Source organism: Gymnoscopelus braueri, assembly GCF_963280865.1.
Source record: "Gymnoscopelus braueri genome assembly, chromosome: 22".
Classification (NCBI taxonomy): domain Eukaryota; kingdom Metazoa; phylum Chordata; class Actinopteri; order Myctophiformes; family Myctophidae; genus Gymnoscopelus; species Gymnoscopelus braueri.
In genome coordinates, this window is record NC_137624.1 from 17,346,268 (window position 1) to 17,366,484 (window position 20,217).

At 45.6% G+C, this 20,217-nt stretch overlaps 1 long non-coding RNA gene across 1 annotated transcript in view; it reads left to right on the plus strand.

Moving 5' to 3' along the window:
• Positions 1–2,968: 2,968 nt before the first annotated feature.
• Positions 2,969–20,217, plus strand: part of LOC308077947 — a 29,449-nt gene continuing 12,200 nt past the window's right edge. The window contains exon 1 of the long non-coding RNA XR_013932475.1: positions 2,969–3,191. This is a non-coding gene — a long non-coding RNA (uncharacterized lncRNA). The remainder of the gene's footprint in view (positions 3,192–20,217) is intronic.

Here is a 20,217-nt window from a genome sequence, read left to right on the forward strand (position 1 = left end):
CTTGAGACGTGCCTTGTCCCGTCCAAACCCTGAGGTTAATTTTAACATGGCCTTGTTCAACACCAGATCAATTACTCATAAATCCTTTATTTTGAATAACTTCTTCACTTCACGCCACTTGGATTTTATGTTTTTAACAGAAACCTGGTCTCAGCCTGGCGATTGTGTATCCTTCTCTGAACTTCTCCCCCCCGACTGCTCATTTTTTAGCTCCCCGCGTACCACTGGCATTGGTGGTGGCCTAGCCTCAGTTTTTAAAGCCACTCATAAATGTCAGTTGACTCAACCTGAAGCCAGCTACTCCAGTTTTGAACTACAGTCCTTCGAACTAGCTCTTTCATCCCCTGTTTTTTGTACTGTGATATACCGCCCTCCCAAATATAATAAGGACTTCATAAATGATTTTAGTGACTTTCTCTCTAGTATTATGGTGAAATATGACCACATACTTTTGTCAGGTGATTTTAATGTGCATGTATGCTGTACGGCTAAACCCTTAGTGAAAGATTTCCTAAATCTCCTGGATTGTTTTAACCTTACCCAGTCCGTCTCTGTCCCGACACTTAAAAGGCCATACACTGGACCTTGTTCTATCCTATGGACTATCTGTTTCCCCCATGTATTATGCCCCTTATCTACATCCATCTCTGACCATATTCCCATTTTATTTTCAGTTTCTATTCCCTGCACAGAGCTTATTTCTTCTACCCCCGCACACCGTTCACGTGCTATTAATCACTCGACTCATCACAATTTTCTGCCATTTGTAATGCCTCATCACTCCATGCCCTCGATGACAGCGGTGATCTCAGTGCCGAGGTACTCATGTCTAGGTTTAATTTCACATGTACCGATATCCTAAACTCTGTTGCTCCCCTCAGGACCTCACGCACCAAAGCACTTTCTGAGCCATGGCTCAATGATTCAACCCGCGCTCTCAGACACGCATGTAGGCAAGCAGAGAGAAAATGGCTAAATGATAAATTGCATGTCTCACTAGAGATCCTACGAGGCCGCTTGTCCGACTACCAGAAAGCTGTCAAGCGTGCCAAAACGGAATACATCTCCACTCTAGTCTCAAAGAATTGCCACAAACCAAAAAGTTATTTTTAATGTATTTAATTCCCTCATAAATCCCTGCACTTTACCCCCCTTTGTGCCTTCACCCACCCTCTGCGAGAGTTTTTATTATTTTTTATTGATAAAATCACAACCCTCAGATCAGCTCACACACCCACGGTCCAGGCCCCTGGTCCCTCCCTACGTCATGGATCCTTGGATAAGTTTGATCCCATATCCCTCCCTGCACTGTCACATAGTCAGTCGGCCCTTCTATTTTAGCAGTCATCAACAAATGCCTCATTACAGGGTGCGTCCCATCTGCCTTCAAGCATGCTGTGGTGCAGCCTCTGATCAAAAAGAAAAATCTTGACCCCTCAGTTTTATCGAACTTCAGGCCCATTTCCCAGCTCCCATTCACACAGTTGCAATTGTTTTGATCCACTCACGGCATCTACGAAAAGTTTCAATCCGGTTTTAAATCAGGCCACTGCACTGAAACGGCACTTTTATCTACATTATCTAAGCCTTATGTTCAATAGGAGCTGGATTCTCCTTTTCTTTCAACGAACAGCTGGTTCACCACGAAGCCCTGGAGTGGACATTGTGCGGACAAAACTATACCGAGGGCAGTAAAGGGGCTGCAGTCGCTTAGGATCCTTGACTTTAGGACAAGGATCAGGCCACAACACCAGCCAATGGACATCGATGGCGCAGCTGTGGAGAGGGTAACCAGCACAACATTCTTGGGTGTACTGTTGACAGAAAATCTGGCCCCAAGCAGCAACACCACTGCCATCATAAAGAAGGCCCAACAGCGCCTCTACCCCCTCCGTCAGCTGAGGAAAGTGGACCTGCCCATCCCAGCCCTGACCATGTTCTACAGAGGTGCCATCGAGAGCCTTCTCACTTACTGCTTCACCTCCTGGTATGGAAACGGCACAGCTGAGGAGAGGAAGCAGCTAAACAGGACGGTGAGAACAGCGGAGAAGATCATCGGCACCTCGCTGCCATCTCTGGCAGACATGTACAGTCGGAGATGCATGAGGAGGGCAACCAACATCATCAGGGACACCACCCACCCCTCTCACAGCCTGATCTCCCTTCTGCCGTCAGGGAAACGTTACAGAAGCATCAGTGCCAGGACAGAGAGGATGAGGAACACTTTCTTTCCCCAGGCAATCCGATTCTTGAACTCAAATCTCCCTAGTAGATGAACTTTGGGAGGTGTATGCATTCCTATGCATCAAATCATGAACTAGTTGAAACAGATGAACTATGGATGAATTTAATTCAGTTTTAGTTTTAATACTTTGTTTTTATCAGGGTATGCTTGTTTTTATAGTGTGAATTCTTGGTTTTTAGGACCTTTTATTCAGGTCGATAGGGTATGTTTCTGCACTGTTTGTTTATATTCTTTTATGAATTCTCCTGTCTCTTACTGGGAGAAAAAAAAATTCGTTTGTTTTTCTAGCACTGCTTGCAGATGGAAAACTAATGACAATGTTTTGCGGTGAAATATACATTTCATTCTCTTGTTTCAGTGACATTTGTACACGCATTACACATTTAAGGCAGCTACTTTTGGTTAATGTCCTCGTTTTGTTAATTTGAGCACATAATGTGTGTTCGACCCTCCACTGCTCTACCATGCACTCAAAGTAATAAAGCAAGGGCATGAATTAACCCATTGAATCAGGGAGCGCGTGTCTGTCATTTTAGATTTCTTTGGCTATTCAAAAATAGCAGATATACAAGCTCAGAGCTTGTAGATATGCTATTTTTGAGAAATCGTGAAAGTGTGTGCAAAACTTTGAATATATATATTTTTAAAGCGAACATTTGTAAAATATTGAGTTCCAGGGACGCCCAAGCAAAGTTTTGCTTCAAAAAAATATATATTCAAAGATTTGCACAACTTTTCACGATTTTTCAAAAATATCTTTTATATCTGCTATTTTTGAATAGCCAAAGAAATCTAAAATGACAGATGTCAAGATGACTGTTCCCGGATTGAATGGGTTAACAAAGACGTCAGCATAGATTACACTAAAATGAGGGAATGCTGCATGCGCACACTCACACACACTGTCCGCTCCGGTGCTCTTTAGTTCACCATAGTATGATTTACCGTAAATTTCGGACTATAAGCCTTGACTTTTTTCCAATTTTTCGACCCTGCGGCTTATATAACGGTGCGGCTTATCTATGGATTTTTACAGCTAACGGCCACTAGGGGACCTCCTAAATCTATGGATTTTACACCCGCGGCTTATAGTCCAGTGCGGCTTATATATGTACAAATCATTCAATTTAGCTGCTGCGGCTTATATTCAGGTGCGGCTTATAGTGCCAGTAGCCAGTTAAGGATAGGATATTAGTGGGGACTCTGAAGAAGCACTATTAATTGTAAATCGTAAAATGACTAATTTCTCTATTCTAATGTGACTTTTGGGAAGTGAGTTCACGTTGTTTTCAAAAGATCTAGCTAGACTTCTCCACCATTTGCATGTTTTCACATTAAAGGAGCATTACACCCCTGGAAAAAGTTCCAGTCACTCAAACATACCTCTAGTGGTATGTAGTGGGTAGTAGTAGTAGTAGTGGGGAAAAAAATAAACATTTAAAATTGGCGTCCCATAACTGGAGGAAAAAAATAGTCTGTCTGTGTTTTATGGACTTGCAGACCACAGCGTATTACTGCCTATAACTTCAACTCCCAGAATGCTTTGCGCACCCACCCTCTCCGACGGGGCGCGGTCATGACTCCGGTCCCAAAAAGCAAACACCCACATTGAATACATAATATCGCCTACACACGCCCACGCTTGGCTACACTTTTGGCAGTGGGCATATTCCTGGGAATGCCCAAGCGTGGGTATGAAGAAGCGCCACATTCAATGTGTAGAGTAGGAGTTCAGAGCAGTCTTGATATCCCGTACTCTCAGACTTTGTGAGTATTTGCGACTTTTTGCGACATTATAGTAAACATGCCAGGAGGAAGCTGTGCCGTACCGAGCTGTACTCAGTCGGTGAGAAGTAATCATCCTGCTGATCCGCCGATTAGTTTCTTCACCTTTCCAGTCAAGGATCCGGATCGTTGCAGGATGTGGGTCAGAGCAATAAATAACCCAAAGCTCAACGACAACACACCGCCGTCGGGGCTCCAAAGTAGGCGAGTGTGTACTCGTCACTTCAAACCGGAGGAGATTGAACGTGGTAGCTTGCTGAGGCGCATGATCGTAGGAGCACCCCGAGTGAAACTATCGGATACCGCTGTTCCATCCATCAACTTGGTCGAAGACGAACCTCCGCCAGCGAAACGTAGGAGTCTAACTGAGGTACAACTCATTATGAAGTGACAGTAATTGTCAGAGTACTGTTTTGTTTTGATGCTATCATGGTAGTATTCCGGTCAGTACATAGAGCAAAGATCTAAGCGTAGCATAACAATGGGTAAATGGCTCTCGTTATATAATGTTTCGAAGTTGCCAGATTTACGGTTTCCTAGCACCATCTATGAGGACAGGTTCTCTACTTTTAGTTTTTTTTCTGTGTATCTATTCTATTCCCTAACGTATTTTTCAACACTCGCGTTTGTACATATGTGAATTTGAATAGATGCTCCAGCCTGGCCACAGATTTGGCCCAGATGTTTCACAGCACTAAAGTGATTTTATTTGCACTCCATTCACAGTGGTCTCTATTTGCCATTCACTCAGATATTCCACATCAGATTACACTTTGACATCACAGTTCTAAAAACAGACTCTAAACAGGAGATGTGTCAGAAGTGGGTGAAATTCTACATGGTCAAAGCATATTACTTTTTTTTTTTTTTACAAATAATGGAATACGAAATATAACTAATATGTATATTGCTCTCATAAGACTGTCTGATAAACTGTTTGTATTCTAGCGCTAAACCAGGCCTCACACAACTGTCATAATGTTTACATGTGGTAATAGCTCCTCATTTGTTTGGGGACCTAACACTTTTTGCTGCTGTTACCTACCAGCTACATACACAATGCCAGACAGAGGAACCGTCAACTTCCACATCGATGCAGATTGTTCCTGTCACAGTACCAGGGCCACATCAATCTGTAAGTTAGCTGAGCTGTTTGAAAAACTACTACTCTGGTGCCATCCATTTCTAGTGGCATAAAAAACTCTGCAAATACAAGTTTGCCCATGTTGAAGTGAACCTCTAATTTAGATACAATTATAGCCCCATATGAAATAGATCGTTATCAAGTTCTGTTTTTCATTCAGACCGCAGGACATATTTCCAGTGGCGTTCCAGTGACGTTGGGAGCCAGTGACGTTGAGAGCTACCAGCCTGAGACGACGTCATCATCCTCATCTTGCGGGGGGAAGAAAAAGGCGGAAGAAGAAGGGAAGGTGCTCGTGGATGTGGCGAGGATAATGTCCCTCTTCAAATTCTGCCAGGTGTGTGTGTGATTGATTGATTGATTGTTTTTTTTTTAGGCAAAAAGAATGTAAAACATCACAGTTACATTTATAATACTTTCGTTGCAGGCTTGTGGAAAGTCTATCCCTCACACAGATGTGCATAAGCACTATGTTGGTGCACAGCTGGTCATCAAGTGGCGGTGCACTGATGGGCATGCAGACACCTGGAGGTCATCGCCGAATGTCAGGGGAATGCCAGAGGTCAACCTACGAGCTGCTGCATCTCTTGTCTTCACCGGCGGCAGCTTCGCTGAGCTTTCAGCGTGGTCAAAGGCCATGACACTGCACATGTTTTGTCCCACAACTTTCTATGAAATTCAAAAGGCCTATGTTCACCCTGTCATTGAGGACCTGTACCAGCAGCAGAGGTTCGGACTCTTGGCACGAGTCTACTTTGAGCAGGAAGGCATAGAATATAGCCCTAGTAAGCAGCCACAACTCCTAGGAGATGCCAGATGTGACTCTCCTGGATTCAGTGCGAAGTTCTGCCATTACACCTTCATGTTGGAAGACACAAACGAGATTCTTCACACTGAACTGGTTCAGGTAATTTGTCTGTTTTGAAATGTTGTGTTCACAGCAGGAGGGTCTGTTTCTAACATAACATAGTGTAACATTGTGTTGTTATTGAAATAACTTTCTGTACTGCTGTATTTTGTTTCTTGCTGCTGCTGCTGCTGCTGCTGCTGCTCCTGCTCCTCCTCCTCCTCCTTCTTCTTCCAGGTCACAGAAGCCTCCAGCTCTGTTATGATGGAACCACTGGGCTTCAGGCGTGGACTGACAGGTTGTCATTATGCTTTATTGCAGTTATGTTACCTTGTTATAACTATTTCTTCTCATTTTGTGGGTTATTGTACAGCACCTTGTAACTATGTTTTGAAAGACACTTCATAGATAAACTTTGCTTACTTACAGAGCTGCTTGATATGGGGTTGCATGTGGACGTGGTCACTACAGACCGCTCTCCCTCGATCCGCAAGCTGTTGAGAGTTGAATACCCAGAGCTGGAACATCAGTTTGACGTATGGCATACTGCTAAAGGTTGGCTTCATTTATGAAGGGTGTAATTGTACTTGTAGAACACTGGCAGAAAATAATGTCTCTAGTTGCAAGCTGTAGATGTTATCATCAGATAATTGTGGCCGCACACATAATGTAACACGTAATTTCATGCAATACAGGGCACAATGTGTGTGTGTGTCTGTGTGTGTGTGTGTGTGTCAGAATCACAATAACAATCACAATCAGAATGAGAAGACTTTATTGCCATAACATGTAAAGATGTTTGGAATTTGATTTGGTACAGTGGAGCACAGTTTACAACAGAACAGATTTTTTTGCCCAAAGTATAAAATAAGCTTTTGCTATATCTGAATCTAAATATGCACACTAGGAGGAAAGTCTTTCAGAAGCGACTGTGCTGGCTAGCCCTGGGGTTTTGGCCTTGGAGTTTTCAGCCGGTGAATGTTATCATATTTCACTGGTGTCCTTGCGACAAGCACAGCTTACAGTCCATGAGAAGGCGGGGGTGGGGATGGGGGGCCTCGCTCGGCACTGTATCCCCCAGAGGAATGTTTGGAAAAGTAATCGGTTAATCCATATTTGATCCGTATAGAGCGAGGGAAATTCAATTTATTCTGGCTCCAATCTGCTCCTCAACAAAGTCACTTCTCCCGGCAGAGTTGCTTCAGTATCACAACAGCCTGCCCCCCAAGCTCTGTGCGCTGAGCCCCGAGCTCTGTGGGCAGGGCCGCCACCTCAGCACGCAGGGCTGCCATCTCAGTGTGCAGGGACGCCTGATCTCTGCGGATCTGGCCATTCTTCCAATTCTGCAGTGCAATGCCAGACCCAATCAACAGAAGAGCAGCTGTCACAAGGCCAACAATGTAGATATCTTCAATATCTTCCACCTGCAACATAGACAAACAAATGACCGTCCACTTATTGTAGTAGTCCCGTGTGTATCCAGCTGCAAATGTGCCGTCGGGGCGGCCGTGTGCTCTGAGAGGGGTGCTGGGACTTTCCTCAGCCTACTAGCGTGCCACCGCGAGCCGTCGTCGAGCAGGAATGGGGCAGGGCCGAGAAGGCGTCTGACCTGTCTGGGCTCGGACCAGAACGAGGCCATCTTGTTCTGTCGGTGTGGCCGTCGAGCCCTGACCCAGTCGGAGACCTGAAGGGACGGTGGCCTCGCCCTGCGCTTCTTGTCAACTCTGTCCTTTGTCTCCCGCTGTCGTGCGGCAACAGTCTCCCGGATTTGGGTCAGGGAGGGTTTGGGGAAGTTTCCATTTGGTGCTCGGAGCCTGTGCAATGGCAGTTCCAATTCTCGGCCGAGCATCAGAAACGCTGGTGACACCAGAGTGGTGGAGTGTTGGCTTTGTAGTCACAACTCTGTAGTGCAGTAAGGTCTGGTTGAGTGCCTCTTCGAATGCACAGCCTTGGGCCAGGTGTGCACGGATTCCATTCTTCAGCGGTGCGTTGAAACGCTCTACTCCACCATTGGCCTGTGGGTGGTAAAAAGCGGTTCGGATGTGTTTGACACCCCTGCTGGCAAGAAAGTCAGAGAACTCCGCAGACGTCATCTGAGGTCCATTATCTGTCGTCACGGCCCGAGGCACCCCCAGCGTGAAAAGAGGCCATCCAGTATCCGGATTAAGATGTGCAATGTCACTGTCCCCACCGGCACCACCTCCGGCCACTTGGAGTGGAGATCATACACGACCACCAGGAAGCGCTGGTGGTGGGGAACACCACGGCCATGGATCTCCCCACACATGTTCCCAGGGGCGGGAAGGCCAGGGGAGCGGCTGTAGGGGAGAGGTTGACGGGGGCCCGGTCTTCCCACTGAGGAGGCATGGTGAGCAGTCCTGGACCAGATGCTCTATATCGCGGTCTATGGCTGGCCACAACACTAGCTCTCGGCACCGCTGCTTGAGTTTCACGATTCCCAAGTGACCTTCATGCGCCATCGACAGAACACGTGCACGCAGAGTGTCTGGAATAACGGTGCAGAGCCCCCTCGAGACACACGTGTCTGCCCAGCAGGAGAGTTCGTCCTTTATCCTAGCAAACGGCTTCAACTCTTCAGGGATGCGGGACGGCCAGCCGTTTCTGATGTAGGTGCACAGCCTGGATAGTATTGGGTCTCTTTCTGATTCAGTTTTCAGTTCCTCCAGTGTGACTATTGGCTGTAATGGTGAATAGAGTGTTTGGATGAGGGCCGGTTCTTCATCGTATGACGGGACAGAAGGCGTTAGGGCTGTGATGGAGCGAGAAAGGTCTGCCACCACGTTTTCTCTGCCTGGTGTGAAGATGAGTTCGTAATGGTACTGGCGGAGACGTTCTGCCCAACGATGAAGTCGGAGTGGCTTGTGACCCGAACCCAACGTCGAGAGTACTGTTGTGAGGGCCTGGTGGTCTGTCCTGATGGCGAAATGACGGCCATAGACATACATGTGCCATCGTTCGCATGCCCACACACAGGCCAATGCCTCACGTTCACCCACGGAGTACCTCTGCTCTGTAGGTGTCAGGGCCCGAGATGCGAAGGCGATCGGCCGCTCTGTGCCGTCATGAACCTGCGACAGGACAGCTCCAACTGCAGCAGCGGAAGCGTCGCAGGTGATGAAGGTTGGGCTGGAGAGACTGAAATGGGCGAGGACAGGAGGTGAAGTTAATTGTTTTTTCAGCACGATAAAGGACTCAGTGCACTGTGGTGACCAGTCCCAGGGCTCCTCCTTCTTCAGGAGCTGGCGGAGGGGTGCTGACGTGTGTGAGTAGTTGGGCAGGAAACGCAAATAATAAGCGGTCATTCCCAGGAACGAGGCGACCTGTGTGGCGGAGGTCGGTTCTGGGATGCGCTGTATTGCCTCGACGTTGGAAGAGAGAGGTGCAATGCCATCTGCTGAGAGGCGGAAGCCGATGAAGTCCACCGTCGGCACTGAAAAGGGACATTTTTCGCTGTTCAGGGTCAGGTGATGTCGTGGACATGACCTTTTGGAAGCAGCTGGGGGCAGAGCTAAGACCAAACGGCATGCGTGTGTACCTGAAGACCCCAGCATGTGTCACAAATGCTGTCAGGTCCCGGCTGGCTGGGTGAAGGGGAACTTGCAGGTAGCCCTGGCGCAAATCCAACTTTGAGAAGACTGCTGAGCCATGGAAGAGAGTGGTGAGCTCCTCAGCTGTAGGTAGAGGGTATTTGTCTGGGATGACAGCTTTGTTGACCTGTCGCAGATCCACACAGACCCGGAGACCCCCAGATTTTTTTCTGTGCGACCACCAGGTTTGAGATCCACGGTGATGCATTTATTGGCTCGATGATGCCCTCTTCTAGCAGGGAGGTGAGCTCAGCAGTGACGCCCTCCCGGAAGGCTAGTGGCAGGCGCCTGAGGGGCTGAATAACCGGTGTCACGGCAGGGTCAACCAGGGGTCGATGAGTGAATGCTGTCAAGCAGCCCAGGCCGTCAAACAGCACTGGCCACTGCTGGTGAGTCGGGGACACCTGCATTATAGCCCTTCCACTATTGTCCATTAGAGAGAAGCCCAGATCAATGAAGAGATCCAGGCCAAGGAGGTTAGTTCCCCGCTGTGCCACATGAAAGGGGAAGGAGGGAAGGTGCGTCGTACCGTAGCGGACAGGCAGGTCAAGGGTGCCCACAATCTCAATGGCAGAATTTGCATACCCCCGCAAGCTTGTGGATGGGGGTCCTAGTGGCATGTGGGAAAAGAATTTCCTGTATGTGGTCAGATTGAGGAGCGACGCTGCAGCCGCAGTATCCAGGAAGAGTGGCACGCTAACCTCCCCCAGCTGTACTGTGCAGGTTTTGAATGATACTTGTGTAGAACGTATATTACTAATTTCTGTGTATCCAGAACCAGACTGGGGAAACCTGTGCTACTGTGGCACATTGGTTGGAGCTGAACGACAGACTTTAGCAAAATGATTTAGTTTAGAACAGTTTCTGCAAGCCTGTCCACGAGCAGGGCACTGTGATGCCCTTGTTGCATGGGAATTAGATCCACAGTTGCTGCAATTGCGTCTGGGGCCCACAGTGGGGCGCTTTCTACTCATTTGCTGCACAGCCAGGCTGTCGTCAGTGGGCAGGGCAAATTGTGATGACGCGTCTGTGTGCTGCAGCTGTTGTGCTAGCACTGTGTGTTGTGCTGCAGGGCTGGCTAGCAGAGCAGAGCATTCTAGGGCAGATTCCACTTGCAATGCTATTTTGATCGCGTCAGTCAATGATAAATCGTCAGATTCCATTAATAGTTTCTCTCGTGTCTTGTCACATGACGTGCCTTCAATCAGTTGGTCTCTGATCATTTGGTCATGCAACGCTCCATATTCACAGGCTCGTGCTAGCTCACGTAGATCAGCCACAAAAGTCTGTGTAGACTCACCGGGTCGTTGGTGACGCTTTCTGAGCCTGTACCGCCGTATCAAGACTCGTTGTTTTCCAGAGAAATGATCCGTCAGCAGCTTGACTGTATCAGCAAAAGTTGTAGCTGTCCCGAGCGCTCCAAGGACTCGCTGGCCCTCGGTACCGAGACAGTGGACGAGGAGAGCCGTCTTCCGTTTGTCTGGAAGCTGCTCGTCGGAGAATCCCAGCGCATCAATATAGGCATTAAAACCTGTAAGCCAACGTGTCCATGGCACTGCAGGGTCCCCGGGCACCGCGAGAAACACTTCGGGTGGGGGAAGGCTAAATCCAGCCATCCTTGTCGCCAAATGTTGTGTTGGAAAAGACTGACACGCACACACGATTCAACGTCAAAACATACTCTGCCATTTACTGAAGTCTCACACAGTACAGATCATACTTCCTTGTTCTAGAGCGCACTCCGCACGTAAACTCAACATCCCATAATAACCACACCTCTTAAAGGGACCTAACCTCTATATAGGAACATACAGCAAACCCCCTGTATTACAGTGTGTTATAGAACATAACACCGCCATTTTGAATTTTCTTCAAAACACACTTTTAGCTCCTTTTCCCACATATTTTGTCCAAATCTCAGAAATCGGTAAACATGATCTTTGGACCCATGCGATAAAGACCTCCAAACGGCATTTTGATAGTCCTTACCGTTTGTCCGTAATTGGCTTCCAAAGTTAGCGGGAGCGGCCCGTTTTACAAAGAATGCCAAAAATCACAAACGAAACGTCCGGTCAATCCCAAATTTGAATCACATGTCGAGGGTGCTTTACTCAACAAATCCCCAAAAGCATTTCCACTTTGATCCATAGGGGGCGCCACAAATGTGCAAAATGTCACTGTATGATGCAAAAACCTGATTTTTGGGGGGATCAGTCCCTTCAAAATGAAAAGCAAGTGATCTCAGGAGTGACGTGACAATATGATTGGGCCGTTACATTTGTGGGAGGGGCCTGTTTTTTTAGTGGGAGGGGCCTATTTCCTCAAATCAAAACGGCACGTGTCACGAACGCGGGATCCGATCAGCACCGAATTCGAATCGCACGTCACGCGGCCTCCGACGGTATACCTCCAGGCGTATTCCTCGAGTCCCGGCGGCCGCGACCGGCGTCGGTGCAACCACACTTTGCAATTGCCCTGAATTGCGACGCGTCTAGTTTGTATTTGATTTCAGTAGTGAGTCTGGCATGAAAGGCTTTTTGGCTGTGGGCGGGAGCTGGGCGGGAGTTGTACCTTTGACTGACAACCCCTTCAGCCAATCAGCAGTTCGTTCCACCACCACCACAGAGCAACGTGACGCAGTGGGACTTTTGAAAGGGCCATGCCGAAAATAGGTTGCTTTATACGGACGGATACATGACTATCACTGACCGCCCCTGCCGGTTTTCTAAATTTTTATTTTTAGATAGGCTATGTCATGATTAATTGACCACATATATGAAGTTAAACAACTAAATGCTATCCAAAAAATATCTTAAAAGTAAATTCCGTGCCACAAAAAAAGAAGTTTGAGAGCGTTTTGAAGTTTTAAAACAGCAGAGAAAACAGCGGACAGAGTTTTAATGGCCGCCGTTTGTTTTCGCTCGGCTGCACTCAGCTCCATTCGGGTTCACTTGGGTTCCACCTGATTGGCCAACGTGCGCTGTCGATCACAGAACAATGAGCGAGGACGCTGATAGGCTAGTCCATTTTGTGGACGACGCAGAAACGCCCAGATAAGCTCTCAGGCCAGACCCAATTCCTGAATTCAAATGCAAATTAGATTTCCGGAAGGGGGTGGTTTACCAGGCTAATGTTTTGCAACCTGTCCGTCCGTCCGTCCGTGTGTGTGTCCGTGTGTGTCTGTGTGTCTGTGAACAGCTAATCTCCGGCACCGTTGGCTTGATCGCAGCGAAACTATGCACACACTCCCTGGATGCCGGAGCAAAAAACCAATTTTTTGACAGTACTCCTACATATTTTGTCCAAATTTCACGCAAATCGGTACAAGATATCTCTATTGTCATTAAACAAAATGGGTATTTCAGATTTTTCATATTCCATCCTGATGAGATTGGCTTCCAAAGTTTGCAGGAGTGCACCGTTTTAAACTAAATCCCTAAAATCATGAACACAGCGTGGAATTTCCGTGAAATTTTGCACGCACATTCCCACTAGGCCGAGGAAGAAATGCCACTGATTTTTCAAATCAACCTCATGGTGGTGATGTAACAGGCCGATTCGTGTTTTTACCTATAACTGCACCAATCTGTGTAAAACTTTGTATGCGCACTCCCTAGAGGCCAAGGAAAAACCTTTGCCCTGCATTTTTCACATCTGCCTTTTATAGCGCCACCAGGAGGCCAGCTTATGTAAAACTTTTTTTTAATATATTACTCTTTTATCCAAATTTCACACAAATCGGTACACATTATCTCATAGTCATGTGATCAAGATGGTCTGTTTAATTTTTCTTATTCCATCCTGATTGGCTAAGATTGACATCTAAAGTTTGCAGGAGGGCCCGTTTTGAACAAAATGCCACAAATCATGAACGCAGCGTCCGATTGAAACTTTGCATGCACATTCGCACTATGTTGAGGAACAAATGCCACCCTTTTAACATTGCCCTATTATAGCGCCACCAGGAGGCAGAGTTTTGAAAAAATATATATATACATATTATTCCTACATATTTATTCCAAACATCGCACAAATTGGTACACATCTCTACAGACGAATCCACAAACGCGCTGCCTGTAGGCAGTCATAGCTGCGGCGTCCGCACCGCGACACAGCAACACCGCAGTTATGACTGCGGACAGGCAGCGCGTCTGTGGATTCGTCTATAGTCAAGTGATCAAGACGGAACAGTCCGATTTGTCATATTCCATCCTGGCGAATTCCAAACATTTCTGGCCCACAATAACCTACCTGACCTGTGCTGAGGAGCACTTTTTCTAGTTCCACTGTAGTTCTTTCTGACCTGGCTACAGTCAGTGTCATGCAGATACAAAGTCACATCACTGAAATCCTAGAGCTTCCATTCTCTGACCAGTGGCGTTATGTAGATTCATGTAACAATCCTGCTGTTGATATCACTCCGGGCAAGAGACTAGACAATTTATGTAAACGTTTTGTGGTCTCACCCAAACTAATATACCGTCTGACATCCCTGATCCCAGTCAATCTAACACCTGGTCAGAGCTAGCCGATTATTTTTTACCCCCTTTTTCTCCCCAATTTAGTCGTTATGCCAATTAATTCCTCCCCACACACATGTCTGTTTTGTCACTGCTATCGTATCCTACTGAGGTGGTGGGCAGTGACTTTACCACTGCGCCACCTGAGCGCTGGTCAGAGCTTGTTGAGGCCACTTACCAACACTTAGAGGACCCTATTAATCCCCCCCCCCCATCCCGCTCTCATTCTTTCACAAGCCCAATCAGTACGCATGATTTCAATGCACTTATGTCAGGTAAAGACCTTCCAAACCATAGTCATTTGACAGATTGTCCACAAGCCTTTGAGCTCGAGGCTGAAGACTGTATAGATTACTGTCAATGTTTAAGTCATTATTTGTTACCTGAACAGAACGACTCCAGTCTGGAGGGGGAAGTATCAGAATTCATTGTAACACACCCCCTCAGAGAAGATTCAGATCCAACACAGGAAGATACAATCAACCATACAGGTTGAGGTGTGGAACCATATCTCCTTTCTGTTAAAACAGCAGAGCCACATTCAAGCTGTCTACACACTACAGATAGTGACTCCTGGTTCGAGACAGACCAATATCCATCCACTGGTCTCCACTCTCCTTGGTGTTTCATCTCCAGTATACCAGCACAGTTACTGGTTCCTACCACCAACCTGACATCGTCAGACTCTGTACAGACACAATAGAATAAACAGTAAAAAAGTAATATAACTTTGATTAGATGACACCCGTTTTCAGCTTCAATCTATGATATTTAGTTGTTTGTTCTTGATTGTTTACCTGATGTGTGGTGTGTTGGTTGAACCTGGAGAGCTGAATAGAAAAAAAACAAATACAATAAAATAAATGAGTTTATGAGCAGTACATGAGCAGTACTGCAGGTTGCTTTATGTGTTGAAATACAGGAGATGATGTCCTTTGTTTCTCCTGTTTGCTGCTGTTTGTTTGACATTCACTGGGTGGGAATGAGTAACAGAACACTCATCGTTAGCCTCATAGCATAATTGCCTAATTCATATTTTTAAGGTTTTCAGGAGAAACAAAACAAAAAAATTGCTTCCTGCCTAAGTCACCTCGATGACTTAGGCAGAAAGTCATGTTTATCTGCCTTTATTTATGTCTGCCTAACTCTACTCTCCTAACACTGCTGATTCATCCTGCCTTATTGCCATTCTCATGCTATTCTCAGCTAGTCAGAATGCTTGTTACATTCAAAATAAGTCAAAACCTAGGCAGAAATTTACTTTCTGCCTCCGTCATTTTGGAACGAGCATTCTGATTGGCTTAGGACATAGGCAACAAGGCACAATGATGCAGCAGTGTTAGGAGCAACCCGATCTCCAGAGGAAACGTTCTCTTTGAACGTTTTTGAAGTTTTTGAAATTCCGTGAATAGACACGGAAAAACCTGAAATTCCGTGCATAGCCGCCTCGCATCTCCCCCATTGTGACTAAACCATGACGGAGGCGCGCAGTCACAGGCGAACTGTCACCCCGTGAAGGACCACCGAGGGAGCTAAGGCGACCGAGTTGCCGTCCTGAACGGTGTGACGTTCGCCTGTGCCTACTCAGCGCCGTTTGAGTTATGTACCGATAGGCACAGAATCGTAAATTTGGTTGTGGGGACTGCTTGCGACTGGTTACGCCCACCGTGGGACTCGCCGTACATATGCACGCAATTTCTGGGTTTCTAGGCGACTATCCACGGAATGAAGTGCACTGGATCCGTGCAATGTTACGGAGATCTCTGGAGATCGGGCTGGTTAGGAGAGTAGAGCTAGGCAAAAATGACAATTTGACCAAAAAGTTAGTTAGGCAATTATGCTTTGGCCTACAACATACTAATAAAACTGTATGCAGGAATTAATGTAAGACAAAACAATGGTTTGTTGTAAACAGATCAACACATTTTCACAAATAGTCGTCCTGTAGTGATGAATTGGGGAGGAAAGATTACAGAGCTGCAATATGTGATGAGTGGGGTGCAAAAAAGGATGAACTATCATTGAATATAGCTTCAAATAACATGAAAACATGTAGGAGGGGCAATAAGCTTGGTAATGTGCTCTGCTAAAATGTTTGGCCCATGTTCCCAAGCCCATGGGCTCAAATCCCATTGCAGGTGTGTGCGTGTGTGCGTACAGAGAGAGAGAGAGAGAAATGTGTGTGTGAACTTTGACCATAATGACTAATCCAGGATCTGAACAAGATCAATAAAATCTCATCATCACTGCTGACATTCTGATTTTCTTCTAACACCATGTCTACATATCTATGAACGCAGCATACAACTAACTGAACAAATGCAAAGCAACAACACTCATCCCTCTAGACAGTGAGGCTAACAGTTTATTATGTGACACATAACTTGTTATAACCTAACATTCTCTACAATAAGATACATAACCTAACATTCTCTAATAAGACACTAGACACATAACCCGTTATTAACTATGCTCTTAAACAAGACAAACTCATGAGCAGAACACAGCCCTGTCCCAAACTGAGCGTGTGCAGATAAAACATGTCAACATGGCAGATCTAAAACATGTCATCATAGTGACATAATCTCGTCTCACCTGGTATCAGGAGGTGGAGGATTAGATCTACTTACAATGCAGCTCCATGGTTAGAGAGGAAAGGAGCAGAGAGGTCACACTCAGCCACAGAACCATCTTCATCATGCTGTCTGCTTGTGTGTCTGCTGAATCTGCACACACCTTCACCCACTGTCTGCTCCTGTGTCTGCTGAAGCTACACAGATACCTTCACCCACTGTACTCTGACACTATGTCCTGATACGCTCCCTCCATAGCCTGCCCAAATGCCTACTTCAGGTCAGTCCTCTGTGTGCAAAAACAATTCTACAACAAATAAAGTTGAACAAGAAAGAGGATCGAAGAGTTGGTGGGGGAGGTGGAACAGACCGTCGCCTCCTATGAGGTGGGCAGTTCGGCAACCACTGCAGAAGAGGTACGAGAGAAGGAGGAGCTCGCCTTTGGGAGAAGAGGTGTTTCTTTAGGGAAATTTCCTCCAAGTAGGAGTCATTTCACACTGAAGTGAATACAATCCCTGTTATCTTTACTGAGCGCCAGGGCCCTTCCACCATTTCTTCCAACGACAACAACAGAGACGACTGCTGGCATTGTACGCCTTCCTGGTAGATGACCAAGAGAATCTTTTGCGGCAGCCAAGTAGATAACCCAGAAATGTGAAGAAACCAGTCTAAGCAGGGTTACTGCTTATATGCATTCAGATGTGTGTGATCCGTCGTTGTAATGGTCCTGTCTCAGTGGGCCCGGGTCATTATTGTCCGGGTCATTTGGGTCGTAATCTTCGGTGTGTGTATACAGTACGTCACATCAACTGGAAGGTCATCACTATCTTCTTCTCCCGTTGTCTTACCTTCCTTGTCTTCCATTCCGCAGGTTGGATGGATATTATGTTACTTGTCACAGAGGAAGGGATGTAGGTTTTGTAGGATGGGTTTTTGAAGAACAAGTTATTTGGTGAAATGTTCATATAGTCAATAGTTTCTTATGGTTACTTAAACGATTGAAAATAGCAGGTCCTCTGTGTTGATTCCCTGTGTACGACCTTGCAGATCGACTAGTTTTGCTATTGTTGCGTGAAATAGTGTAGTATAACATTATTATAATTAATTAATTAATTAATTAATTATGAATATATGTATTTGGTTGCAGAATAATTTACGTAAGCAGTAATTAGACGTAAGGTGTAATTTAAAATAATGTGTTTGTAATTTGAAATACTGTGTTTTTATTAAGACAGAAACAGTTATATTATCTCTGACAGGCAGAAATCAGCTAACTTCAAAATGTAAATTTTTCAGGAAATGAAAAAACTAAATATCATTTTTTCAGGAAATTAAAGAGGTGGTGCCATGGTTTTGCACTTTTTCTATTTTTCATGTGTCTATGAGGTTGATAGAACTTCATTAAGCCCCCTGGTGGTGTTTTTATGGTGTTTTATGTCTTCTCTGACTATTTTGAGTTTCTACCTGGAGGCTGAAACCTTGAGGGTCAAACGTGCCAATAGAAAAACAGCGCTTTAGTGTCATAGTAAAAATATACCCTCCCCCTCATTATCATAACACAACAGGTGCGGGCATGAGGAGGAGGAGGGACTAGGACAGGTGGGTGGTGCTAAGGTGAGAACCAGGTATACTTAATGAACTGGAGGCGTGTCCACATAAAAAGCATAATTTTAACAATTTCTGTACACTTTTTTGAAAAAAATCTTCCTCCTAGTATAACCATAATACCTGATGATTATGTTTTAGGGGGGGGGGGGGGGGGAATCACTGAAAATCACGGCACCCCGTCTTTAAGAAAACCTTAAATTTTAAAACAGAGCAATACTGCCTCATCAAAATTGGTATTGTGACTTTATATATTGTCAGATACTTGCATGTGTCATTATATTATCACCACTTTACCCCAATCCAGCGCAAGTGGAGTTAGGAGGTTTTGTCCATCATTGATAAGAACAGCTGACAATGATTGAATGTTGGTGCGGTCAGAGCTCTTGATCACCTCCAGGCATTCCTGCATTCCATCTCTCTTGTGGATACGGGTGCTGTTGCTGTGACTGCTAGCATGGACTGATGCTGGGATGATGGAATGCAGCTCTCCAACCTGTCCGTTTCACGATCCATGTCTTGTTCTGTCTCCCTCTTGTGTTTTCTTGTGTTCCTTGTTTCTTAGTTATAGTTAGTTCTTGTGTTCCTTGTTTCTTAGTTATAGTTAGTGTTAGTTAGGTGTAGTAATGTTCTGGTGTCTCTTGGTTTCCTCTGTTGCTGCTGTTACCTGTCTCGTCTCACCAGTCCTGTGATTAGCCAATGTTTTGCATCTAGTTGTAGCCTATTCCTGTGTTGATTGTCAGTTGGTTCACCCGTGTCTAGTTAGTCCCTGTGAGTTGTATGTGTTGACCTCTTGATTCCTTGTAGTTTTCCCAGTGCTTTCCTAGCAGACTTTCTGAGCGGCTTCCTTGTCATTTACCTCCATTGTTCCCCATGTTTTGTGTGTTCATAAACACTTCTGAATCGATCTGCCCTGCCTCTGCCTCATCCTGCGTTTGGGTCCTACACTGTAGTCTGTACCATTTTCTAACAGGAGCTTCTGTGCCCTACAATGTCTCAATCTTATAATAGCTATTATCCCCAATATAATCTTATGCTCTCTCCCTCTCTGCCCATGGAAGAGAGAAGTTGCCTTGCAATAAAATTATATTTGATTCACAGAATTATCACTCACACATTGCTGTTTATAGATAACTTTAAATTACAGCAATCTGCGTGAGTTCTGGATTAATTAAACAACATGGTCTGGTGTGGTTATAGCAAATGCAGATCAAACGACATTGTATTAGTCTTTGATAAGTTTAAAGATCTAAAAGGGTCCATTTGGTTACCAACTCCATCATTTAGCTGGGGACGACCACGACCACCTGGAAACTCCTCAAGGACCACTGGTTGAGAACCTGTCTGACATAAAGCACTGAAAAAGTCTGGTCGTTTGTCCTTTCTTACTCGCCGTTGCCTCTTAAAGCAACACGCATGCGCAAAACCCTGCACTATTCCCCCGCCTTTGCTTTCTGTAGAATTCAGGTCCCATAGGTTGGAGAGGTGCTCGCCCTGTGAATGGTCAGTTGGTTGTTAAGCAACCGCGCAGACACGTTGTTCTTCCGTCCCCTTCATACATTTTGACACAGATGATAGAATCAGGCGAGAGAAAAATGTGCCACAAAAACTTAATATAATAAACTAAGTAAAATAATTAATTACTGTAATCAGTGAACAGCCAGTGGTTGCATCATGATGACAACCCACTAGCAGAGGTGGAAAAGGTACTCACATTTTTTACTTAATTAATGTATCAATACTGCAATGTAGAAATACTCTGTTACAGGTAAAAGGCCGGAGTTCTTGAGTAAAAGTATTGGTATCAAAATTTACTTAAAGTACCAAAAGTAGAAAGTACTAATTTATGCAGAATGTCCCAGTTCACAAGTTTTAATAAAAATCTTTTGA